This window comes from Haliaeetus leucocephalus, unplaced genomic scaffold (genome assembly GCF_000737465.1).
Source record: "Haliaeetus leucocephalus isolate CR32 unplaced genomic scaffold, Haliaeetus_leucocephalus-4.0 Scaffold656, whole genome shotgun sequence".
NCBI classification, from domain to species: domain Eukaryota; kingdom Metazoa; phylum Chordata; class Aves; order Accipitriformes; family Accipitridae; genus Haliaeetus; species Haliaeetus leucocephalus.
The window spans coordinates 13868395-13893691 of NW_010973092.1; the positions used below are offsets into that span (position 1 = coordinate 13868395).

The 25297-nt window shown below is 35.7% G+C and overlaps 1 protein-coding gene across 3 annotated transcripts in view; it reads right to left on the reverse strand.

Moving 5' to 3' along the window:
- The window catches only part of GABRB2 (gamma-aminobutyric acid (GABA) A receptor, beta 2), a 172778-nt gene that overhangs the window by 144861 nt on the left and 2620 nt on the right, over nt 1-25297 (reverse strand). The window lies entirely within an intron of this gene.

Sequence of the window (25297 nt, forward strand, 5' to 3'; positions counted from 1 at the left end):
TAGCAAAAACAAATGGAAAACCAGAACCTTGCTCTAGAGTACAACCAAATTACACATTCTTCATACTCTACCAAAAAAGACTTCATTCCTCCTATATACCTCCTAATTTATAAACAAAATGTACAGCCAGAGAGGAAAAGGTGGAATTTGCCAAACAGGGAAGAGCTCCACATTCAACACTTCAGAAAAAATCCTCATCCCCCAAATGTCCAGATAAAATAAAACACGAGGACAGAAAGGTAACACAGTCAATGTGGTCAGCAAGACCAATTATTAATACATACAGCAAGTAGATGGCAGACTGAAAACTGAGACCTGTCTCCTTATTCTCATCACATCATGAATCAGTTATACATTGCTCACAGCAAGGAAATGATGTTACTAATTTTAGTTTATTTTGTTCAACTTCATTCACTTCTTCAGCTCTTGGTTCACTTGACTTACTGACAGTCATAGAAGTAAAAGCAGAATTAAGAAACAAAGCACTCTTCTGACTACTAAACATCAGCTAAGTAACACTGACAATTGACATAAAAGATAATGGCTGCTGCTCTAAAATGAGTATTTTGTAGGTTTCAGACTCATCTGTTTTCATACTTATTTCTTGGAAAATATTTCCATTAAGATATTATAAAAATGAAGTGTGGAAATAAATACAAGATTTTCTACCCTGAAGACTATTTATAAAATGGTCTCATCAGTCAACACTGATGCTGAGAAGTGGATTACGGCATGCAGCTGTGGTCTAGAGGAACTGTCCATTACTAAGTCTGCTGTTCTTACATGAGCCACTTCAATTATACAGATTTTTAATTTTTTTTTTAAAGCCTTAAATCCAAAAGGCAGTTATTAAGATACTGAAGCTTTCTTGAACCTTCCTTTTTCCATATAATTAAGGTTCTTTTAAATGACAGTGATTGTTAATTGCATTGCAAACACTAGTTTGAATTGTGTGCCCCAAAATTGAGCTTTTCAGGTGAAGCATTTTAACACACTACATGCTTCTGTCTTTCCTCTTTACTCGCAATCTGCAGTTCAGTCCTGAGAGGTGAGAAGTAATTCCTGGGAAGTGCAATTCCCATCATCTCCTGCACATACCATAAGTATGCCACACAGCTCTTGGTCCCAAACACAGGGCTTAAAGCACAGATTGACAAAAACAAGTCAGTTCCCAGTGAGAATGACAGCATCATCAGTACAAATCTGGAATTATCTGACAACTCTAAAGAGCCAGAAGAGGTTTGGAGTGCAAGAACTTTTCTGAAGATTATGTTATATATGTTATACTGAGGTTTCCACAATACAGAAGCCAAATAATATTTCCTTTATTTTCAACCTTGTGTGGACTATTAATGGAAATTATCTGCTGTCTGTCACCACATCACTTGTCAGCTGCACATTGTCCTAAACAACAAGCATGCCATTAGCTGATTACTAATTTTAGCTTGTTCTATTCATTTTAACTCTTTTTGGTTTTTTTTCCAGATTTACTGTTAGAAAAAATAATAAAAAGTTTTTTAGAAGACTTCTTTCTAATAATTCATGAATGCTTAAACAATGAGCTATCTTTTCTTGTTAGGTGGAGTACAGCTCCACTGCTGACTTACTTCCTGTATTAAAACATGTGCTCATGCACAGCCATGCAATCTTTTTTACATCCCAGTTAATCAAGTTGGCTAGAAAATATTCAAAGAAATTCATTCCTTAGCTCAGTGAAAATACTACGGATTATTAATGTGTAAGACAGGAATAGGGTGTACATGCTATACTTTGAAATCAGAATTTAATATAATTTACTTCTGAAAAAAAGCCTACTCACATAAATAGGATTTTACATAAAGTAAGGTACTTCTCAAAGTGAGGACAGCTATAGTGCACAGTTCTAAGTAACATTTTGTAGTTCCAATTTTCTTATTTATGTTCCTGTACATATTCTTTCCCCATCAGAATGTAATGACTTTAAAGGCCTACTTATGGTGTGTATATATATGATTAAAGTGCCCTAAACCCCAAACTGGAATTACTTTAAAAGCACAGCTATATTTTCTATTTGGGGGATAAGACTAAGATAATAGCAATGCACTTTTCAATATACTTAAAGAAAAGCAGATAAGATTCTACTGCAGGCAACTACATTCATTTTACCCATATTCACTTCAATTTTTAAAAGTACATTAACTCTTAGCCTCCTAAAAATAACTTGGCATTTGTCTAAACTGTACAACTGTAGAATATTGGTATAAAAAGACTGCCGTGTTTGTTAAATTACTTTTACATATCCATTATTACTCGACTGAATTCCCTCATTCACTTCACAGTTTCTCTTTTCCTACAACCTAGTACACTTACACATAGAATAAAGTACTCCATCACAGACACACACGTCTTCTAATCCACGCTGACTTGCCCTCTACTAGCATGAGAATAACCCCAGACTGCACTGAAGAATACTGTAAGTTACAAGTATAAAGGATTTAAACATATCATATTCAGAGCTTTATGAAAATTTAAATAAAACCTCTCTTCTCTGGAGAAATAGCATTCAGACATCAAAGGCACCTTAGCCTTTATTGCAAGTGTCTCACAAGACATGTTGCTCCCATGTGACAAAGTTTGTTGGCGATCACACTCTCTGATGCACATTAATAACAAGATCAATAAAATTACCTTAGCCGTAGGATAATGGCATGTGGAAAGCTACTGAAGCTGAAAAACTATGTTCTCCCAGCAACTGGAAAGATAAATTAAATCACTGAACAACAACAAAAAAGTACGACTTTAAGATAATCCCACAGAAGTAAGGCTCAACCCCTATCCTGAACTTGTACCATTTTTAAGCAACAACTTAACCGCCATTTGTTGACCTAGATACTTGGCTTGCACTCCAGATGTTGTCACATTCTTTGCTGCTGGATTTGCTTTCTTACAGGCAGTATGAATGGCTACTCCATTAAAATTCTCAAAGCACTGGATAGTGACAGGAATACAGAAGTGTTTTTCATGTTCTTTCTTAATGCTCTTATCCTACATTTTTGTTTCACTGTTTTTCTTCAGGAATAAAGGTTTGGGAAGTGTTAAGGAAAAAAAGTTAAAGCAAGCTATTAAGAAAAATGGGTTAATGGTACCTGGAGAAACTGTTAACAAATAATTATGTATTATTAGTACTTAGTACCTCATCCTTTCTTCTGTGAACGCTGACCAGAGAACACTCACAGTAGCCTCTACCCTAACTGCTACTGTCACTACTTTTTAGTTACAAAAACAAATAGTATGTTGCTGATTCTCTTTGTGCTACAGACAGCCTAGAGCCAGGACAGAAGTTCATAATTAGACATTTAAAGTTAACTAGACCACTCGTTTAACTTGCCATTCAAACTACGCAGGATTGACAGCAGGAATATGGCTAAAGGAAACTGGGGGTCAGCTCCTATATTCAAAGGATTTTTTTTTTTTTTTTTTTTTTTTTACACAGAACTGAGAGGAATGCCACAACAGTGCTGAGATGCTCCCATACATGATGTGCAGATTATTTTGTCAACCCAGAGGATTGCACACTGTGTTCTAGCCATATTTCCTTCTTCTCTAGGCCACACACGGACATCCTTCTAAAGGAAAGTTTATAAAGATGCAAGAGGAATACTGATAACATAAATGATGTGTATTTGATAAAAACACTATCAAACTTTACCTACATAGAATAGATAGAAATGCATGCATTAGAAGTGTCATAAATTGAAAAGGCAGTATTTATCTGGAGTTGGCACTCAATAATATTTTAGATGGGCTACTTCCAAATAAATATACAGAAGTTCTAGCTCAGTTACCACTGTCTGGATGTCACTAGTAAGTGATGATTCTTTAGAGGCAGTCACTGCAGAAGTTATTTCAAATCTTTCAAAATAATCAACACGTGAAAGTTTATGGATAAACCCATATAGAGCTAAAGGTCTTATATACCATCTGAAGACTGTTATAGCTGGCAGTTTGACGTCTGAATGAAAATCTTAAGTTTTAATCAAAAAAGGGGCATATGCAGGCAGACTGCACAGCCTCCAGAGAAAGCTGCCAAGTGCCAACAGATGCCTAAGGAGGAAGGCATTAACAGTCTTGAACTTTTGTAACTCAAACTGCCTCTACTGTAGCAGTATTTACTATAAAGAACATACAGGTTCATAAAGAAATGTTTCCCATGATTATAAATACTGCAATTACCTCCAGAAAAATACTTGGGTTTAAACAAAACCAAACAAAAAAAACCCAAAACAAACCAAAAAAAACCCACAAAAACCAAACACCACACACAAGAAAACAACAAAAGTACCAACAACAAAGCTTCCTCCCAATGCTTAACCATAAATCACATGAAGTCACCTGCTGCTATTGCCACACCTTAATTCAGAAAAGAAAGAGTATAGGTAAGATGGACCCCAAAATCAAACAAATACTACCACACAAGGAATGCAGAATAACAGCAGCAATGCATGGAGAACTGGGCAAGAGATCATACTGAAGATTTAGTGTGTCACTGTCAGGCAGCTGGATACCTGGGAGAACTACAGCCCACAGTTTTGGTTTGCAATGTAATGACAGCATAGCCTTTTCTAGTAGAAGAGAGGAATACTGAATAGTATACCTATAAAAAAAAGCCATGGTAACTCAAGGAATGCCACTTTTAAATGGTTGCCCTTCTGTAAGTGTCTTTGCAGGTGTGAACAATGAGAAATGTTTGATTATGATTTATCACTACAAGCAAACATACAAAGGAAACAAACCAAAGAAAGGACAGAAAAAACACAAGTATAAAGAAAAACATTAGCAACGTTACAGAGCAGATGAAATGCTGGTTATTTTATTTTGCCTGTGTCACTTTAAAAGACTTTTTTCATAAAGATAGTAATTACAGAAAACTGATGCTGCTCATAGGCTGGAATAATTGGCTTACCTGAGTTCCACCTTGTTCACTTTAAACCTCCTTCCCTTCTGCTACTCCGGTTCACCTTTAGAGAAATCATTACCCTTTTCCTATTAGACAATGCTTTAGGCTGAAAACAGAGGAAGTGAAAAATCTCAGAGAAAGGTGAATAACTACTACTCTCTCAAACCCACATCTTAAAAAAACATTTTGAAAGTGTCTCCACAGTTGGGTGCCTATAAACAGGAGACAAGCACAATCGCTAGTCTCATAAAACCTCTATGCTGTAGCACATTAAGAACTCTGTCTTTGCTTAAAAGGGTATTTCCTTGCAAAGAATTATTTTCATTTTTGCCAAGTTATGCTCACTTATAAAATAAATGACTAATATGGTATTTTATTTTCTCTAGACATATTAATGCAGATGGCCTCAGCAACCAGACTGCTTTTAAGTTATATTTAGAAAACATGACAGAAAAAGCCCAACATAGCAATTCTTTTCTGCTGGTGAAAACTTTGTTTGAGACAAGCAATATGGCAACTGTTCTTACCTTCATGTATAAAGAACTATGTAAATTCCAACTATGACTTAGCAATCAATATTTTTAGAAGAAAAAATATTTATTATTGTTAATTCTTGTAACTTAGGTGCTGAAGGAAGGGATCATTTTCTAAAGTCAGTAATAATGGTATACAACCATGAAATTGAAGTCTTATTTATAATGTAGCCACTGGTGTAAAATATTGTGTCAGAGATGTACAGAGGTGATACAGTGAACAGCACCATTGTTCCACATCACTTAAAAGATATGTAAGTAGCATCTTGGGAGCCCAGGCACAACGGATAGTGGAGTTCTGCCATCAAAGAAAAGTCTGCTCTCAAATAAGCTTACTACTATCAGATGATTAACATAGTCATGCTGCTAAAAGTTTGCACTACACTATTACTGATTCTGGAAACACTTTCCTCACCAGTGAGCTTCAGAAGTAAAGTTTGCCATAAAACGTTGCATTTAGTGACAGCCATGCAATGTTTCTTTTGGGTTTTGTAGAAGCTTTTATACACATTTTAAAAAGAATCTTTTGGGGAGTCTTTCAGGTAGCAGGGAAGCTAGACTGTTGGTTACCGCTTTGAGACAAAAATTGCGGTTCGTCTCCTTCAAGCACAAGATCTTTGTCCTTATTACAACAGAGACATTACAAAGGCTGGTAGCTGCTACTGCAAAATAAACAGCAACTACAGCACTACATACCCCACAATTTGGAAGCTCTTGTTATCCTGTGTGTGAAGAAACTCATGATACTGTGAAGCAAAAATTAAAAGCTGAAGTCAACTTCTACATAAATTGAATTAAATCTTAATTCATATTTAAGCATTATTTTTTTCTAGATACTCATGGAGAATTTAACTTCAAATATCTCAAGACCATCCTAGTTCAATAAAAATCCCAATCAAGTTTCCCAATAGCCAACAAAAAATGGAAATAAGCATTTTGTTTGTCCAGAATAATAACAAATAGCAAATTTAAAGCTAGCCTGATTTTTGTCTAGAAATATACAGGAGAGATGCAATAGAGTACTTGTTCTAATGAGAATATGTGATATAGTTAATACAAATAATTTTTCTCCCATTGCTATTCATATACTGCCAGTGATTTCCACATACAACTGGAACATTTTTTTTTCTTTTCTTTAAGACATTTGTTATGTTGTGCCACCAAGATCAAGCTCTCACCCCCAAATCAACACCTTTCTCCCAAGAAAAAACTGGCTCAAGCTTCACTGAGCTCTCAAGGAGTAATTTTTTCACGTTGCAGTTCCAAAAGACTACATGGTGTAAGTTCAGTAATCTTGAAAATTTTTCATTTTGGTGCAAATGTTAACTTGCATGAGTGCTTGCCTGCAATGGCGGCAGTAACATATTTCTCTTTTTTTTGTAGGAACTTCTTATATCAGGCTACCACAAAGGCAGTAAGTGACAAGGGTTGACTAAAACTTCCCACATCAAGTAAATGAGATCATAGCTTTTTTTTTTCCCCGCAGAGAAAAGTTGCTTTTCCATCTTCCCACTTGGCCTCCAGTGTACCTGGCCACTGTTCAATTTAGCACGCTCAATTATGTAAAGCCCCAGTTGTATCTAGTTTTACAAATTGCTATACTGTCATATATATTCTAAATGTTATACTTCGCAGCAAAGTAAACTTTCTAAAAATAATACTATCATATATGAAAAAAGTCTATGAAATCTGATTACTATAATCAAAGTACTTCTTAAACAAATCCGTAACTCAGGAATTGTGAATTTTAAATACATTAATTACTTTATTTCATATTTGCTATTCATGAGTCAGCTCTGATCTGCTAAAACAACATACAAAAGACATTCTTTTCCCTCTCAAGATCTTTATTTCTGCATTATAAACAAAATGCTTCTTTTGTTAGTATTTAAAAATGACATTAAGATGACACAGCACAGTGGTGTGGGTGAGAACGTGTGGGAAGCTGATCAGAAGCACAACGAACTTCTTCGCTGTTCAGAGAACAGCTGATGCCTCAAGGGAAATTTGGAAAAAATATTCTGCATAGAAACAATTCTGTCTATATATCACTTTTTATCTTTCTCTCCTAAGGTTCTTTATCACTGAGAATATTTGCTGGAAAACAGATTTTCTCTCTTGACGGTCGTCTAATCTGCCACTTAAAACTGAAGACATAATCCTGTTTATGACACTACCATTAGTTACAACGGAAAACTCCCCCATCTCCCAGCTATACTCAATTTTGCAGATTGAAGCCAGGATGATTGAAAGGATGCTGTTCAGCAAAAGACTTACAAGCTTAACTTCCAGCACATGCTTATGTCTGAAAGTATATATGTCCTCAGCAAATGAAAATGTGAGGACAGAATGTACAGAATTTCTTTTTCTATCTAGGTAAGCATTCAGGTTGCCTTTATTGCTGCAGTCAGTGCCATGATATAACAGCAGCTGGTCAGACATTTACACACTACAAATTCAGCATCACATTTTTGTGTTTGTAAACATGCTTACACTTGCGGAACTATTGATGCTCAACCATTTTACTGTATTGGCCGGAATAAACATAACAGACCCAGGGAACTGAATGAACAGGAACTGTTACACACCCATACAAGGGGGAGAGAGAGAGACAAGCACTGCAGAGTCAGGCCAAACTGACAGAAATCAATGAACAAAACCCAGTAAGAACAAGATGAAACAGTGGGAAAACAGATCAGCTATGATGAGGAGAGGTTTGCACTTCAGCTGATGTTCAATACAAAGTCCACGAATGCATTTCAGCTTTCACACATGCATTTTTTTGTGTGCCTGTATTATCCAACATTGTTGTGGTCAAACTGCAAGTAAAAAATATGACAAGAAAATTCATGAAGGGCATAAAAGTCACAAGGGCTGACTTTATCCCAGGAGACTACCCCTCCCTAGAGTTGTTCTATACTAAGAAAAAAGGACTGTTTTCAAAATGCAGAATGGGCTCCCAGACATGATGCCTGCAATAATGTAGACCCACCCTAGACTAGAGACTGGGGAGGGGGGAAGGAACAAATTACATTATGGTTTACCATCCTACAGTAAAAGGATACAGTAGCATCTGAAAACAGTCGAGGGGGGGAAGCTTACAACTGGACTACTGCACAAGGAAAAAAACAATATTTCTTAAAGAACAGAATTCTCAAGCAAATGTCGTGTCTTCATGAAAAACGAGCACACTGGAAGAGTAGCATGTACAAATTAAAATGAATGTTTCAAATTCAAAACCAACTCTGTTTCATAGATTTGATATTACTCACAATTCAAGAGCAGATTGATGATTCTGTTAAGTGTGCTTTAACATAAGATGAAAGTTGTGAGTGAGAAGTGGTATATTTAAAATGGAACTGTATTTTTTTCTCTTTGAAGATCTACAAAACCTGTATCAACTAGGACTGTGTTAAAACACAGAAATGCTTATTTACAAAACCCCGTCAATAACCTACCTTTCTCGTTTAAGCTTTCACTTATGTCTTACTTAAGGGAAGATGAGGGAAAATCCAAACAACAGCAGTAACAGCATATGGTTTCTCCTACTAAAAGGTGACATATTATATATCTGTCTTTACAAAAGAAGCTAGTCACATAGCCATATACACTGGCATTCTCTTCTAGATCTTCCAAAGGACATGAGTTCCTCCAGCCTACAAATATATACAGCTATATATACACACTACTTTATCTCTTCTCTATTTTGTGTTTGGAAGATGCATCAATATATCAACATTCAGAACAAATGAAATTAAAAACTATTTATTGTATTCATCCTCTATTAATTTCTTGCTTCTTTTACTGTGGCTCTCTTTCACGGCCTCTAAAACTTTGTCTTTTCTGTATCAGCTGGTCCAGAATTCAGTGATCAAGGAGAGATGACCATGGGATTGGAGACCCTATTTCCCCATAGTACCCGATAGCACCATGTTGTTCATTTTCAGACTTAGCCCTGGATCCCAGGACAAGTGACAGGAACCATCATTTAACTTCACATTCCATTACAAAAGGTTAAACCATTGTGGTTTGTTACTTATCTTAATGACCATACAGTTATTTGGAGTAAGTTCTAAAAGGAACAGAAAATCTGAAACTGGACAATTACTTCCTTCCACTCTCACCTCATTGTGAGAGCAATTTCCTAGTGTGGCAGTCTGCACCCCAGGGCTGAAAATTTCAAAGCCAACATGTTCTTCTCTTCTGCCTCCCTGCACTCAGAGATGTGCCTGCTTAGTTCTTAATACCTTTTCTGTCTTTTCCTTTGTATAAATAGACACTGTTCTTCCATTCCTTATCCTTCTCACAGACCTTATACACAAACAGTGCAATTTGCTCTTCCTCACCCACCTTAGGATTCCTGAGAGAGAATCCTCCTCAAAAGGAAAGCTTGTCTTAACAAAATTAGCAGTAAGAGACCTATGGATCTAATAACCATGGACTGTATTTGGAGAACAAGTACAGAAAAAGTCCTGATTATTACCAACTTCTGCAAAGCAGGTTCAGCTTTTGGCACAAATGATAAACATTATGTGAAGATCTGCCCTGATACTAGGCTTACAGCCTTCCCCCAGAAGACACTGATTTTAAAAATCAGTAGATGGAAAGCTGCATTCAAAAACACTCTCGGCAATTCCAACCCACAGGCCCAGTGAGTAATAGCAAAAATAAGTACTCCCTGTTAAGTGACTTTCTAATAAGAAATCAGTCCTTCTCAAGCTAATTCTCCAACAGAGCTTCCTTGAACATGCCAATTTAGCCCCCAAAACCCTGCTTCTTGCACAGCAGGAAGGCAGAATGCCTTCACAGACAACAGTCAGAATTCACCTCCATGCTTCTTTCTGTATAAGCAGTATCTTGGAAATACCCAACAGGAGAAGTAGAAAGAAACAAAGGAGTTCACCACCATGGGACAGAAGAGGCTGCTTGATAGAAACCACACAAATCTGGTGCCTCAGAATTTTTTGTGCACTTCCCTTTTCTATTATGTTTCTGTGAAGTATTGAGTGAAAAAAAATGCCACAAAATACTAATTTCTGTTATACCTTTAATAAAACATTTATAAATTGAAAGACTTCAGTGAGCCTTAAAGAAGATCCTTGACCTTCCACAATACTCTTGATAGTGGTTTAAACCTTCTGCCTGTCTTTCACATGCATTGGGATCTTTTTCCATGCTTCTTTGTCAATGACTTCATGCAAGTCAAACACCTTTTACAGAACATTTTTACCCTGTGTTTTAATGCTTTTTTGCTATAGTATTGTGTTTCTTCAAAAACTAAACAAAGACAGACCAACCATCTCTCTTTGCAAGCCAATTTGAGTAATTTACTTCACTCCCAAGCAGGACAAAACCTTTAAAAACTAAGGTTAGCCTTGCATTTTAAAGGTATCTTACACATATCTGAATCAGCTGACACTAACAAAAACTTTCAAGGTTTTTGATTACAATTTATGTTTATTTGTGGGTTAAACTGGTTCATATAATTTACTTTTTTTCACAAGTCTGATAAGTTGCCTGCTCTTAATTCACAATGATTATACCTCATTCTCTCTACAATCTCAGATTTTACTAGAGTGCATCTTGTAAAGACTTTGTTATGACTTCACCTAAGATTCTATTCTGTTGGTAGAACTGATGCTGTGTTGTGCTTACCAAATACAAGTGATCCTAAATAAACTTAGAACATGGCCTGCCAAAGCCATAGTGTGTAGGTTGAAGCATCTTCCATGGTTACTTCGGACACACTCTATCACTTCCTGTATGTTCCTGGATCCTAAGGTTTAGTATCTAAATATATAAAAATGGAAGATCTCAAATATAAATAGTCATTGTTTATATAATATTCAAGCTCTTCAGAACACTGCATGTATGTATTTGCAAGTGAGGTATCAAATTCCAGTATCTATCAAAAATTTGTCTTGATGCTGAGTAACTCTATTCATTTCCACTCAGATTTCAACATCAGTTCTCACATACGTTATGTTCTAACTTCCTGTTCTGAAATAAAAGTTTCATAAATATATTTAAAGAGTCCATAAAGAATATATTCTCAATTTATTATTGAAGAATACATGAGTAACTCAAAAATCTAGAAATGGGTAGCCCTAATAAAATACATATATATTGCACTAAAACCTGAAGATCAGTAGCAACTCAGAAGATGGTCTAAATGAACGTTCTCCTGAACCATAAGTAGATGAGATAAGAAGATTCCAGGAACAAGACTGCCTTTAAAATACCACTATGCGAGCCACCACTTACAGACTGTAATTAACTGCAAGAGTAGCAAAGAAGCCCATCTGACCTCAGTAACTGACAAGACCCAGTGTCATTCATGGAAACCGAACTGCCAATTCCACAAACAGTCTCACCTTACAGACTGCCCATCTCCTTAAACCAATTAAAAAAAAATAAAAAAAAAAAATTACACACACACCTCCCCCCACCCCAACTATTAGTCTCAACACACTTGATGCTGGCCATGGAATCTACTTAGACAACTGCTTACACCAACACTAGCATTAAAAAACCAATCAACCAACCACACACACCAAAACCACCAAAACCCACAAACACCCAAAACCCAAACCCACACAACCAACAACAAACCAGCAAAAACTTCCTGTCAGCATGTCTGCAAAAGGAAAAACGATCCATCCCAGAAACTCCAGCCACAAATACTCATCAACATGAAAAGTGTACATTTCAGGGCAGGAAGCCTCTTTCCCCTAGAAAAACATATGCAATATAAATATCAACTCCAACAAAACGAAAGCCACTCTTACATTTCTGATCTCAGTGAATCAATCCATGGGACACTCCAACTATGACCACTCAAGTGTACAGCCACTTTATTATTTTGTAAAATTAAGGAGCCACGAAGTGATGCTTCCAAGTAAGCACAGCACAGGTATTTCAACAAGTTTCTTGGAAAAGAGCATTCTTGTAGATGACGATTGGTAAAATCATTTTAACAATTTAACAATGCAACCAACCACATTTGTGGTATCTGTCCAATAAGCACCAGAATCACTTAACTATAGCACAGACATAGGCTGGAAATAGATGTGCTAGAGGTCTCAAATACATACTGAAAGTAAGGCTGAAATTGTGAGGTATAGTTTACACATTAATAACACATGCAAATTGCTAAATTTATGTGGTCGTCTCTAATGTACTGACCACAGTGTCTGGTAAAGGTACTAGACTGAAACAACATTCAACCCTCAATAGTTTAAAAAAAAAAAACAAACCAAAACAAAAACAACCCCAAAAACCTCAGTTAAACTATAATCTGAAAGAAAAGAGAAGAATCACTTTTAGGAATGAAATTACTCTCTCTGATTTCAGGCCACAGTATAGGCTCTCTATTGTCAAAAAACTGACTCCTAGGCCATATCTGGCCATGTAATACAATCACAGAGAAACACAGCTGAAGACCATTACTTTGATGATGCAGCATATAAAAACTTAAAAATTGAGCCCTTCTAGGTTCATGAATGCAAAAATGTTTAAGTAGTGAAAAATAATTTCTTATGATACATTACCATATGACTACATGTACCACCGTAACTAAAACAAACCATTTAATACACGTAAATACTGTCACTTAATTGCTGGAATTACTTTTGCTCTTATTGCTTTCATACAGCTCAGATACCTGACTATCACAACTATCAGAAACGTAAAACAAAGTTTGTTTTCATAAACTAGCATAAAACTCCATGCTGCTATACTATAGGAACAGACCTACTTCCATATGTACTTATTCCTCTCAGGTCCCCTTGGTCAAGATTTTGCCTGTCTACCTTCTCAAACCAAGCTTTCCTCCTTGTAACCTGCTTTCTAACTAGGCCTAAGGAAATAAAAATCAGTGATTAAAGAAATGTGATCTTGCTATACATTCTTCTCTTATGCAGAGAAGGATGTCTGTTAGTTGCGTGGAGGTTTTTTGGTTTTTTGTTGTTTGGGTTTTTTTTTTTTAAATGGCTATCATTACTGAAGCTCAAGTGTAGTTTTCCTTATCTTAAAGATAATAAAGGTAAGGAAAGGTTAAGGGATACCTTTTTGAGGCAGAAAGATTTCAAACCAAAAAAAATCAAAATTTAAGGTAAAAATCTGAGTCAAATAAAAACAATTCAGTTTAGCTATTCTGTTGATATGTTACAACACTGTTTTCCTGATTTGCCCATCAGATATACAGAATTGTTTTTCAGTTTTGGAAAACAGTCTGATTTCAAGCTTGAGTAAGCAGTCTGTCATTTATCATCTGAGCTATGAAACACCATTAATTTATGTATTAACAGTGCATTAATAGTATTAATCTATAAAAATCTATTTACTATTCAGTTCCCCATTAACTAATGAAATGCAGATATTGCCTCACCCCTTTATTTCATAATTAAGGCTACCCAAACACAGTTCCTTCCCATTTAAGATATCATTCAAAATAAACCAACAAAAATCTTTGTTTAGAATGCTAACTGTAATGAAGTAATGTATTTATGATGTAGAACTGCTGTGCATTTCTCACTCCTTCCTTTTCTCTCAAGGTAGGATCAATTAGACCTATAACCTTTCCAACAAAATCATAGTGGTTCTTTATGAGTAACATGAATCATCAATTTCAGTGTTTGTACTACTAAAAGTTTTGACTAATATTTGACCTGAATCTTGATGCTGTGGTTTCAACACATTACTTCTCATATTACATCCTGCAGTTCTGAACAGTAAATTTCAAAGTGGCAGAGGTAGACACAGGCTCCACATCAGCCAAACACCACAGTGACATGTTTCTTTTGATAGCAAATACTCCTCAAGCACAGAACTCTGAGAAACAATTTTCAAAAGCCAAACAGCAATTTTACTACTGAGTTACAAACAGCCACAAGCATACAGGGATTCACTTAGAAGATGGTAATGTAAGAACAGTGCTTGTATGTCATTCGTCAAGAAAGACACAGCATAGTATGGACAGAAAAGGAAAAAAAAAAAAAACCAAAACCCCAAGAGCTGTGATATCTTATTAGACAGAACCTGAGAAAAGTAGAAATATTAATCTCTCCAGCTAAGTAATATTTTGGTTCCTAACACCTACAAAGATAAAAAGATTGTATATATTGCAGTCAATATATTATTTAGCTATAATGATATGATATCCAGTTTAAAAAAAAAAAAAGCAGCTTTTTCCAATATAATTTGCTAATGGACACTGAAAGGAATAAATGCAAACTATTTAAAATTACAAAAGGAAAATGAGTAGTTTTACCTGCCACCAGTAATACATGCTCCATTTGAAAATATTCTTTATTATTAATTACTTAATGAGAAAACACATATGCACATTCTTTGTTTTCAAAAAGTTTAATTTGAGATAATTTAAGTTACATAAAATATTAAATACGTCCTTACAAAAACAATTGTTTCCCCATAAAACTGATTAAACCAAAACCTTTTTGTATACAAGAGCAGCAATTTTGATTGAAATACCTCATTCTGAATCTTTACTAAATAATTGCTGCCTTCATGCTTTAACAAACTGTTATCTAGTCAGCATTTTTGTGGCATAGACATCTATCTCTAAAATGTCAAATGCCATATCAAAAGTTCATACATCATTGTGTTCTCAAAAAGTCAATTCAATTAAAAAGTTAATCAAAATTTAATTCTCCAGTTAAGACTGCATTACCATCTACCTTACCCAAGATGTTTTATGATACAGAACAAAAAGGTTCATTTTTATTCATTTAACTCAAAGTAAAAAAGGATGCCAGAAAGATTTTGATGTAAACTTATGTCTTCCATTTATCAACAGGCAAAGTTTGGCCCTGGTAGGAACCACATGAGCCTCCTAATGCTGCCTCACCAATGCATTTGGTTATGGTACAGACTCAAGACTAAGAGTAAAAAAGTATGCTCTTCCCATGATTGGGCTCGTCAGCTTTTAAATATCCTGAAATTAAAGCTGCCAGCAAGGTCTTATGCCTTTCTGGCGAATAAAAACTGCCAAGTACATCCATTCACTTCAAAAGAACACCTATTGCACAGCAACAATTGTAGAGACTGTCCCCATTCACACTCAATGTCTGAGATGTTATAGGAGCCATCTTGTATTGCATTTCAAGTCATTTAAGCACCCACAAATCTTCTGTGAAAACAGGGCAGAAATAGCCTCAGTGGAAAAATCAGCATCAGATTTACACATTTTAGGACTTCAAAAACAAGTCTCGGGTGGAACTTGAGCTCACAAAAGCGTTCTGCAAAGCCTATGCACAGACGTGGCTACTTTTAACTGCATTTTTGAATGCAGCCAGTTAACTAGAATTATTATGGATTTCTCTGTAAGTGGTCACTTATGTCATATAATAGTAGATCAATGAAAACTGTATTCATTTCTAGGCATTTACACTAACAAGAATGATTATAGTTAAGGGTCTCCTGGCATTTTCATTACAAATCTATTTTTTGGAGACTTACACATCAGCTATAATAATATATTTTTGACTGAAACTTGGTAAGAAAGGTCTCAGCTATGCTTAACTCAGTAAATGTTCCTACACCTTTGAAAAGGCTTCTTGCAAAATTGGAAAAAGAAAGTAATTTTGCAAGTAATTTTTCTATCTACTTACTTAGGTTGTTAAGCATTTTATCCCGAGCAACCTAAGGTGGCAGATGCTACAAGATATGAACATTACATCTCTAATTCTATTAAGGATGGAATTCCTAAAAGCATCCCACATCACAAAATATCAGTGAAAAAGAACAACAGGACAGTATAATGGATTGAGCATTCATATAAAATTTAGGAAGATTTCAGACTGATTAAAAGGCTTCTTTGGTCATTTCTGGACTTACATGATTAGTGAAACAATCTAAAAAAACAAATCATTTCATTATAAGGAATAAAAAACAGTTACACTCCTGAATTATTTAATTTAGAAACTCAGTCTACTGGACCTTCAAACTAATTTTTTTTTTTACTTAAATTTTATGACTCCTTCAGTGTGTATCTTGTGAAACATGGATTAACACTGTTACTGTCGCACCCCTGGGGGAGCCAACAGAGCCTATTGGGTCAGCAGTCCTTGAAAGAGAAAAAAAAATTTCCACAATGCCCTACAACTCCTTTGGAGCTGCAGGGTCTATTAACTCAAAAATACACTTTATAAAAGAAACAAATATGTATTACACAACAGACCATAACGACTTCTGGACTACTGGGTAATAACTGTTATGCAAATGACAACACCTATATACCCTTACGGACCACAATGAATTAACAATATTTCACTACTTTCGCTAAATGGGAGCAATAAAGTATGTTTAAATTTTTTAAAAAATACCTTTTTAAAGGCCTATACAGAGAACAAATAAGTTTGAGCACTAATTTTACTCAGTTGAGCAGAAAGGATCTCTGTTCCAAGTATTAAAAGGCAATTTAAACTTCCATTAAAAAAAAAAATAAATCTATAATAGAAATTAGGACCAGATTTTCAAAAGGGCTCTGCATCCATGGCAGTGAATAGTTTTTCAAGAGGCTTCAGTATCTTATTCAGATACTTAATTATTACATGTTTTAAAAGGTAGTTCTCACTGAGAAAAAAATGCCTTCAGTTCCTCGAAAGCAATAGGAACTTCCGGCTACTTCACAGCTGTACGCAATGGAAGAAGTTGAATGAGAAACGCTTCTGAAAATCTATGTCACAAGAGTCACAGTTCTCAGACATCCCAAATATATGAAAACTCACAAACTTTTCTGGAAGACCTTCTTCTCATCTCAAATGGGTTTAGCATGACCTTTACCTAACTCTACACTTTGTGCCCATTTTTCTCCAAGGGTTGTATCTGAAAAAACCCAAACCCAAAACATTTAGGGCATTTTGCACATCAGGGCCCTTCGCCATATGTCAGTCCAAAACAACTTTTCAAGAAAATTGTCTGTGATGACTCACCTCTGGAAAAGGTTACGCTCACAAGTTTCTGCCATTTTGACTGTTTAGTTTCCCAATTCCCAAAGACCTGTACTGCAGTTCTATTCAGGATGGAGATGTTCCAGGTGAGCGGTCATGTTGTTCCTACTTAAGCCCATTCAGACAGGTTTACAATATTTAAATCTCATGAAAAAGTAGATAAAGCTAATACGGATAAGTCATGCCTAATATAATAGCAAGTCATGGCTACCGTAATTCAAAAACATTTCCAGCAACAGAGAAGGTAAAGGGTGTGTTGGCAGCGTAGGTTAATTCACAACATTAAACCCTCTGTTCCTGGTCCTCTGCAACCTGAATACTTCCATTCACAACTACCATAGGCTAAGAAACTATTTAGAATAGAAGTTCACTGCACCCAGGCTACTATGCAGCAAAGAATTAAAAACTCATGACCACAGGAAGGAGACATTCAAGAGCAGCAACCAGGGCACTCAACTGTGAAAGAAAATTCTGGGTTTTAATCCATTTTCACAGCGTTGCTTAGTTAATGGAAATGCCTATTCATTAAAGAAGAAAAGAAATAGTCCAGAGAACAGGCACTGGAACAAGGACTTTCCACTTCAAGCAGCTGGATTGGTTTTAATATGCATTCATTAGAGTAATTTAATATACTACCCCTGTCCAAGGCCAAATTTCCTGTAATTTCTTTCTTCTACTTGTTCAAAATTTATAGAGCTGAATTTGTCTTTCAGCACAATCACAATGAATCAGTGGTTTGTCTACAGGAAAATCAGTGGAAATATACTGCCATACCCACAACAGCACGCACTTGAAATGCAAAACGCATCTCTCAGAAGGGTTGCTTTTTTTTCCCCCATGTAGTTAAATTCTTATTACTTGAAAACTAACAAATGAAGCCCTCTGTCAGTATTTACAGAATAAAAATTAATAGGATTTAACCTTGATGGAGATATGCAAAAAGCAGCTCAAGATAGACACAGTCCCCTTGTTCTTTAAGTCTGTGGACATGGGAAGAGCTCACACTTTAAATGCTTTATCTGGCCTGTGATAACCTACCTTAAATATGATCTACAAATTCTATATTCAGTTGCATACATGTCAGACTCCTGAACGTTAAATGTCTTTTCATATTTAGAACAGAAATTTTAGTTTTGATTGGGAAGTAATTACATATTTATTTGCAAAACTCGTACAAAAAGGACATATGCAGTAGATGTGATTCCAAGTCTGGGAGAATCTTTGCATTGACAAGCTGATTTGAAAATACTTAGCCAGACAATGTGCATGCCAAGATCTTCATAGGGAAAACCTATAAAGTGAGAGCACTGCTACTTCACAACCTGGCCTTCAGACAGGTAAGACTATAACTGTAAATATGCCCACTTTATCACTATTCTTACAAGGCTTGCGTTATACTAGCCATTATACGTCCATCGTATATAGCAGTGCTGTCAAGAAACGCGAGCAGGTTGGGAATCCCTGTATAAGCATAGTAAGAGTAATTACAATAAAGCACAAAGGCTGCTTCTGTCCTGTTTATCTTTTTGTCAGCCCACAGTATGCCTACAATTTTAATGTAATTATGCACATTCATTTATTTTTAAATTACAGATTGCATCCACCCATAGTAGCCAATTTTTCAGTATTAATAACTCAAGACATTTGACTATTTCTAAAGTTCTTAACTCTAAAGACAAACAAAATGCTATCTTCCACTACTTAAGAGAGGCATTTCAAAAATTACCTCATGGATGAGCACCCTCCTTTGAAATGAAGGGACTAAATCTTCCTTACCTAATTCATACAAGCACTTGCAGAGACCTACAGCATTAACCACTAAAAGCCTACAAGGAATCTGAATTGCTTCTAGAAAAATAAAGAATTATTACTATAAAAGACTGTACTTCAACATTGTTGAATACCAGAGGCTCTACTATAAGCCTTGCAGAGGGCTGCACGGGGTCTAAGGATAAAAAAGGGAAGGAGGAATAATAAGGATTTAGTCATGGTGCACTGACAGACTTTAGAGTCACTAAGAAGCACAAATACGACCATTGGAACAGCTTAAACCTGTAACAAGTTTGTAGAGCACAACATAAAAATCTTTCATTCTACTACATGGCTCATCTATAAAGATTTTATGTGATTTTCAATAGAGAAGTTATGAAATAAAGCAGCCTACAGTAGGAGCTAACAAAGTACACTTCATGTTCATTCCCACACTTTAGCACCAAGACACTGCCCATAAACCATATTAAAGATAAATATGTCTTTTCTTCTATGGCAGGAGCCAAATTACTTAAATATTTATAGGTCAAGGCTTTCTAAAAACAAGGCGGCAATAATTATTAATTCAGTTGTACAAATCACCTCCAAGGCAATCTCTTTAAATTACTGACAACCATCCCCTGGTCTGCGGAAGCGAGCGATCACTTTGAAAAATCACCACCACCAATGAAACAAGAAGATTTTCTACTGATTAAAGTTTTGCAACACTGTAGCACACCAAAAGCGCAATCCAATTAACAAACCATTTATATTGACCTTAAAAAGAAACAAGAATTATGTCATGTTTCTATATATATACAATATCGATACACATAATATATGTAAATATACATAATATATTATTGCTTCTGAACTAGCTTATAGAAGTAGTTACAAACTCACTACATTCCTGCATATATGTTCTAGAGAAATCATTAAATACTGTGGCTATATATCTTCTAGCAAAACCAACATGAAAACTTCAATCCACGTGTAGTATACCAGTAGAAATACTCGCTTTCGTCCCCAAGAATAAAGATTTTACTTGAACTTGGGAGCTCTTATTTATTTTTACATACCTTAAAGCTAAGAAAGGAAAATACCTGAATTAGACACATGTAGTAACAAGAAATGGAAATCCATACTAATGTAATTTAGTCCAGTTCAAAAATAAAGGTCTTGTGATGTTATCCCAGACAGTAACTGAAGGAAAAGGTGAAACAGGGCTCTCCGTAAAAAAAGTTCTCATTTCTAAGATATACATCACCTGCTCTGCATTCACAGGAGTCTTTGTAGACACTTCAGTATGAGTCAGTAGTGTACAAGCACAGTAATTTGGCGAGAGCCAAATTCAAACTATCTGCTGACAAATGTAATTTTGTGTGAAGAAGCATATGCATCTACGACACAGGGGAAATAATAAAACCAACAGTCTCTAGCAGCAGGAAGTATTCAGGATTAGGGAAGCAACACCTTCCCAATATTTCTAATATTTCATTTTCAATGCATTTTCAGTCCTGTCCTCTCCTTATTCTCTGTATGGATCATGTACAGCAACATGTACAACTAGAATGGATCCACAAAAGAAGATATTGCTGACAGGAACCATTTTTCTCACCTCTTTCTGTACCAGTGTATATAGGACACTTTTTTCCTGGTTTACGATTTTCTTTCTCTTCATTTTTCTTTACTAGGACTTTCCCCCTGAGTTTTCTGGTTTGGAACAGCTCCACCCTATTTCCTTACCACTTAACCCCCATTTCTTTTTATATCACAAGCCATCTCTTCCCTTTTCACACGTAAAGATAATTGCTGCTACTTGAGAGGTAGTCACACAGCTCCTGTTGTTTTCATAATCTAAACCTATGTCTCTTGAGCTTTGTTAATGTCCCTACAGAAAATACCTCAAAAAACCGTGAGAGATTTTAAGAAAACCATTACTAGGTCTCTATTATCAAAAGCAACTGAAAGTCAGAGGTCTATCAGCAAACTACAGCTGTGCCTGTACTTTTTTAGACTGAGAATATTCTGATCTATGAGCATTATACTTACTATTCTATGCAACTTTGGCATATCTCAAAGATAGAAGTGAAATATAATATTAAAAAAAGCTTATTTTTCTTTTTAGAGCTTCGCAGCTATTAGGATCTGTTGTGTAAAACTTGGCATACACTAATAAGTAAGCCTTTCCCTGATAGATGGTAACAGCTCCTTTGTTTCTCCACCTTGCACTTGATGGAAGGATTATGCACTCAATCAACCCTAATGGCTCCCACTAAGACAAACCAATCTATTGTATCTATTTAACTCCATGTACACATGCTGATTCCACGTGCCAAAATCTGTACAATGATAAGCAAGCAAATACTTTAAATTAAATAAACTGTTCAGATTCCTCTCTGCAGACCCCCAATGACCCACAGTATGAATAGTTATATTTCATTAAATATACAACCCTCTACCTCAAAAAGTGTATATTTCCTGGATTAAAAAAAAATATATCTGTAGAACATTTCTCTCTCTTTTCAAGACATCCTGTACTAGAATCCCAGAATAGCCACAGACCAAGGAAGGAAAAAAAAAAAAAAAAAAAAAAATGTTGACCTATTTAATACAGAATAAGCCAAGACATTGAAAACCACCACATGACCGACATTATCCATAGAAATCCTCATGTCTTATCTAGATAGATCAAATGCACAACATGTTATGCAGAATCTTCAGTGGTGTCTAGGGAAGAAAATTTATTTCTTTTCTTAATGAACCTGTACCAATTTTTTAAAACAGTTTGAGGGAACTGTTGGGAGGAAAGGGGAGAAAATTAGAATGGAGAACAGTCTTAGTTGCTGTGTTGTCAGGGGCTCCAATAATTAACTAAGGAGATGAAAATGTGCAAATGTGACATCTCAGCTAGCACTAGTTATTAAAAAAAAAGTCACTATTAAGCTCTCTAGAGATATTATTTTTACAATAAGTAGTTAGTATTAAGGAAAAGGAAGCTAAGAAGAAAATTCAAGTACAATAAGAAACACCTGGAAACTACCTTGAGAACATTACATTAGACTCACTGCAGTACAGTTAATCTTACGCAAGATCAAATTCATTAGCCCAGGAAAACCATTTGAGTAGCTTTCACACCCCTCCATGTTTGTTTTCCATTGTTACCTGAATAAGAAAAATCTTAAGAAAATCTACAGTATAACTAGCATAAAACATACAGTCAACAATACTGCAGGGCCTCGTCCAGAGAAGTGAGTGGAATTAGCCATAATAATTATTGTACTGCATAAAATCATTACCTGATGTAGATTTTGTATGGGGGGGGGAGTCCAAAGAGTCATGACACTTGTCAACAACCACATATGCCTGAAGCTCTCAGTTCTGTCATGTGCATTCAGTGCATTCCCCAGAGCTGGAAAGAATTATGTTCACAAGTACCAGTACTTAGAAACCATTCTTGAAATACAAGATATATGCTGGTTCAAGTTTCTGACTACAAAAGGTTAAACAGCTTACAGTTTCAACTCTGTCGCATACAAGAAATAATTTGGAAGGCAGCTGTAAAGCCTGTTACACTACGAGTTTGTTATGATGTGAAGTATTTATCACCTCTTTAAGAATTCAGAGTCAACAATAATTTTCTTGAACATGCTAAACACACACTTACTTTCTATAACAGCGACTCTAAGTTCTCCTGTTCAACACAGTAAAAACTTAATGATTTACTTCATGACACTGGAGACAAGCCTTCTGCCTGCAGAGCAGGACAAATGTATACGGTAGATGGAATGTGTCAAGACTGGAAGAGAAGTGTAAGGATGATAATTTTAAAGTAAGTTAACATTGGAATTAACAGAAATTATCTCAAGCTAAATAACTATGATTATTTAGCCTTCCTCCCAAGGCAAAAGTTTGATCCCATTAATGTTAATACATGACTCCAGGCAATGATTTGCCTTTCTCTCAAGTCAGTGGTGTTTGCCATGACTACAGGCAGAGCAACAGCAAGTCCATGGCTCAGAAATATGGGTCCATAAATCCCAAAGATTCTTTCTGTGTCTCTCATCTCAGAAAGCTTTGCATCAGCTAGCATTCAATGGTATTCCTCCTGGTTTCTACCCCAAATTCTGGTGACTTTGCAAGGAAAAAAATCAAGGCCTTAGTATACTAAGTATTTTGTCATCTGCTTGCATGTGTCCTCATCTACTTCAGGCCTATTGGGGTATATTAGCACTTGTTATGCTATACAAATCATTGCAAAATGAACTGCTACATGTTACATTTTGCAGTTAAGCAGATTAAGAAAATAATCTTGGTTTGGAATCTCTTCTGAAACTGTAAGTGAAAAAAATTATGTAAAATGAGTGCCTGGTTTTAAGAAATAGGTAGCTTCTTAGTGTAAAATGAGCCCAGAGTTTAAATGCTTTAGGCAAATGTGTGGGACAAAATTGCTTATACATTTCCCCTCCCACCCCCCAGAGTTCTGCTGATAGTCTGAAAAGACTTTTCTCACAAAGGTCAAACATTTCATTATAGAAACACAATAAACTGACTACAGAATACTAAAAATAATACTCAGTTTTATAGTTTGTGTATGTCAGATCATGGTATTCTGATGCGCTATCACCCTTAATTGGAAACTAAATTTCTAGAAATCATTGAAAGAAACAAAGAAAAGACAATTCACAAGAATCTTCACAAACTTTTCACATGAAAACATTTGGCACTACCTTCCAGTTTTGAAGGGATGCAAGGATATAACACTGACCTAGTAGATCACAGTTCCATCAGGAAACCCCTCATCATTCCCACACTGCTCATGGCTAAGAAATAACTTTGTATGTCCATATCTCCCCTACCCGTAGTTCTTTTAATGAAAAGCAAGTGGTTTAAAAATACAATGCAATCTTCTTTCTTTGCACTTAAAGCTCCTGAAGGTAGAATACTAAATTACAAGTTTAGTGAAACAAAGTGTGGAAGCTCATTTTAACCACTTAGAAATATTTCACAAGTAATGTTGCTCAAGGTGAAATTATTCAGAATTTTCCTGGTATCTTGAAGAAGAGCAGTATCAAGCTCTCTGTCACCCAGACCTCCCAGTCTCACAGCACAACCACCAGTAATGTCATCCTCAAATTAGGCCAAGGGCTATATTTTACATTATGAAAAAACTCCTGTACATCATACAACACACCCAGTTTGAGAACAAATGTTTGCCAATTCATTCAGTGCAACACATCTGAGAACCCAAAGATGCCACTGAGGAATTAAACAAAATATTTTAGTAGTAGAATGATATTAACAACTGACAGCTTTCAAAATATTATTTTCAAATGCATCATTACAGCTACAGCAGTATCCCTAAAATCACATCTGTATTTAGAAAGATATTTCCTCACGACTTCTTCAAGAATAATGGAAAGTTTGCTTCAAACAATACATTTCTATCACTAGTAACAAATATTTCACAAAACCACATTTATTTTGTATCAGCTGGTGCTACCATGCTTCAGAGTCTTTATTTTGTCCTTCTCGTATTCTCTAAAACTCCCTAAGAGTACTAGGCCAAATTCTGTGCCCTTAACCAAGCAAGGTGTAAGTTAAGATAAAAACTTCAAAACTTGGCCCCAGACACTTGCAAATAAGGAAACTGTTAGAAAAGTTTAGTCTAAACCAAGAACAGCTTCTTCTACAGTAAGAATCTGAGACTTCTCTAATTTTCTCCACACTTCATTAGTCTCCCAGGTAATGAAAGCAAAACATAGAAAGCGGTGAGTTATTATAGTATGAACAAGTTCAGCATTTGAGTACGTTCAATTCAAACTATTTAGATAAGAGAGACAAACGTCTTGAAAAATTAAAATTGTAAAGTCATTGACTCGGTCATGACCATCCAAAATAGTGTCAGGCTGGTAAGCTTTGGATACACACAGAAGTAAAAAACGCCTTTTTTTTTTTTAATCGAAAGTGCACTGCCAAGACAAAACAGCAAGTTATATTTTTAATACCACAACAAAAAAGCAAAGCGCGAAAGGCATAAAACCAGGTGAGCCATTCAAACCTCGACGCCAGGTGGAGCCGGCGAGGGGCAGGCTGCGCGCCCGCCC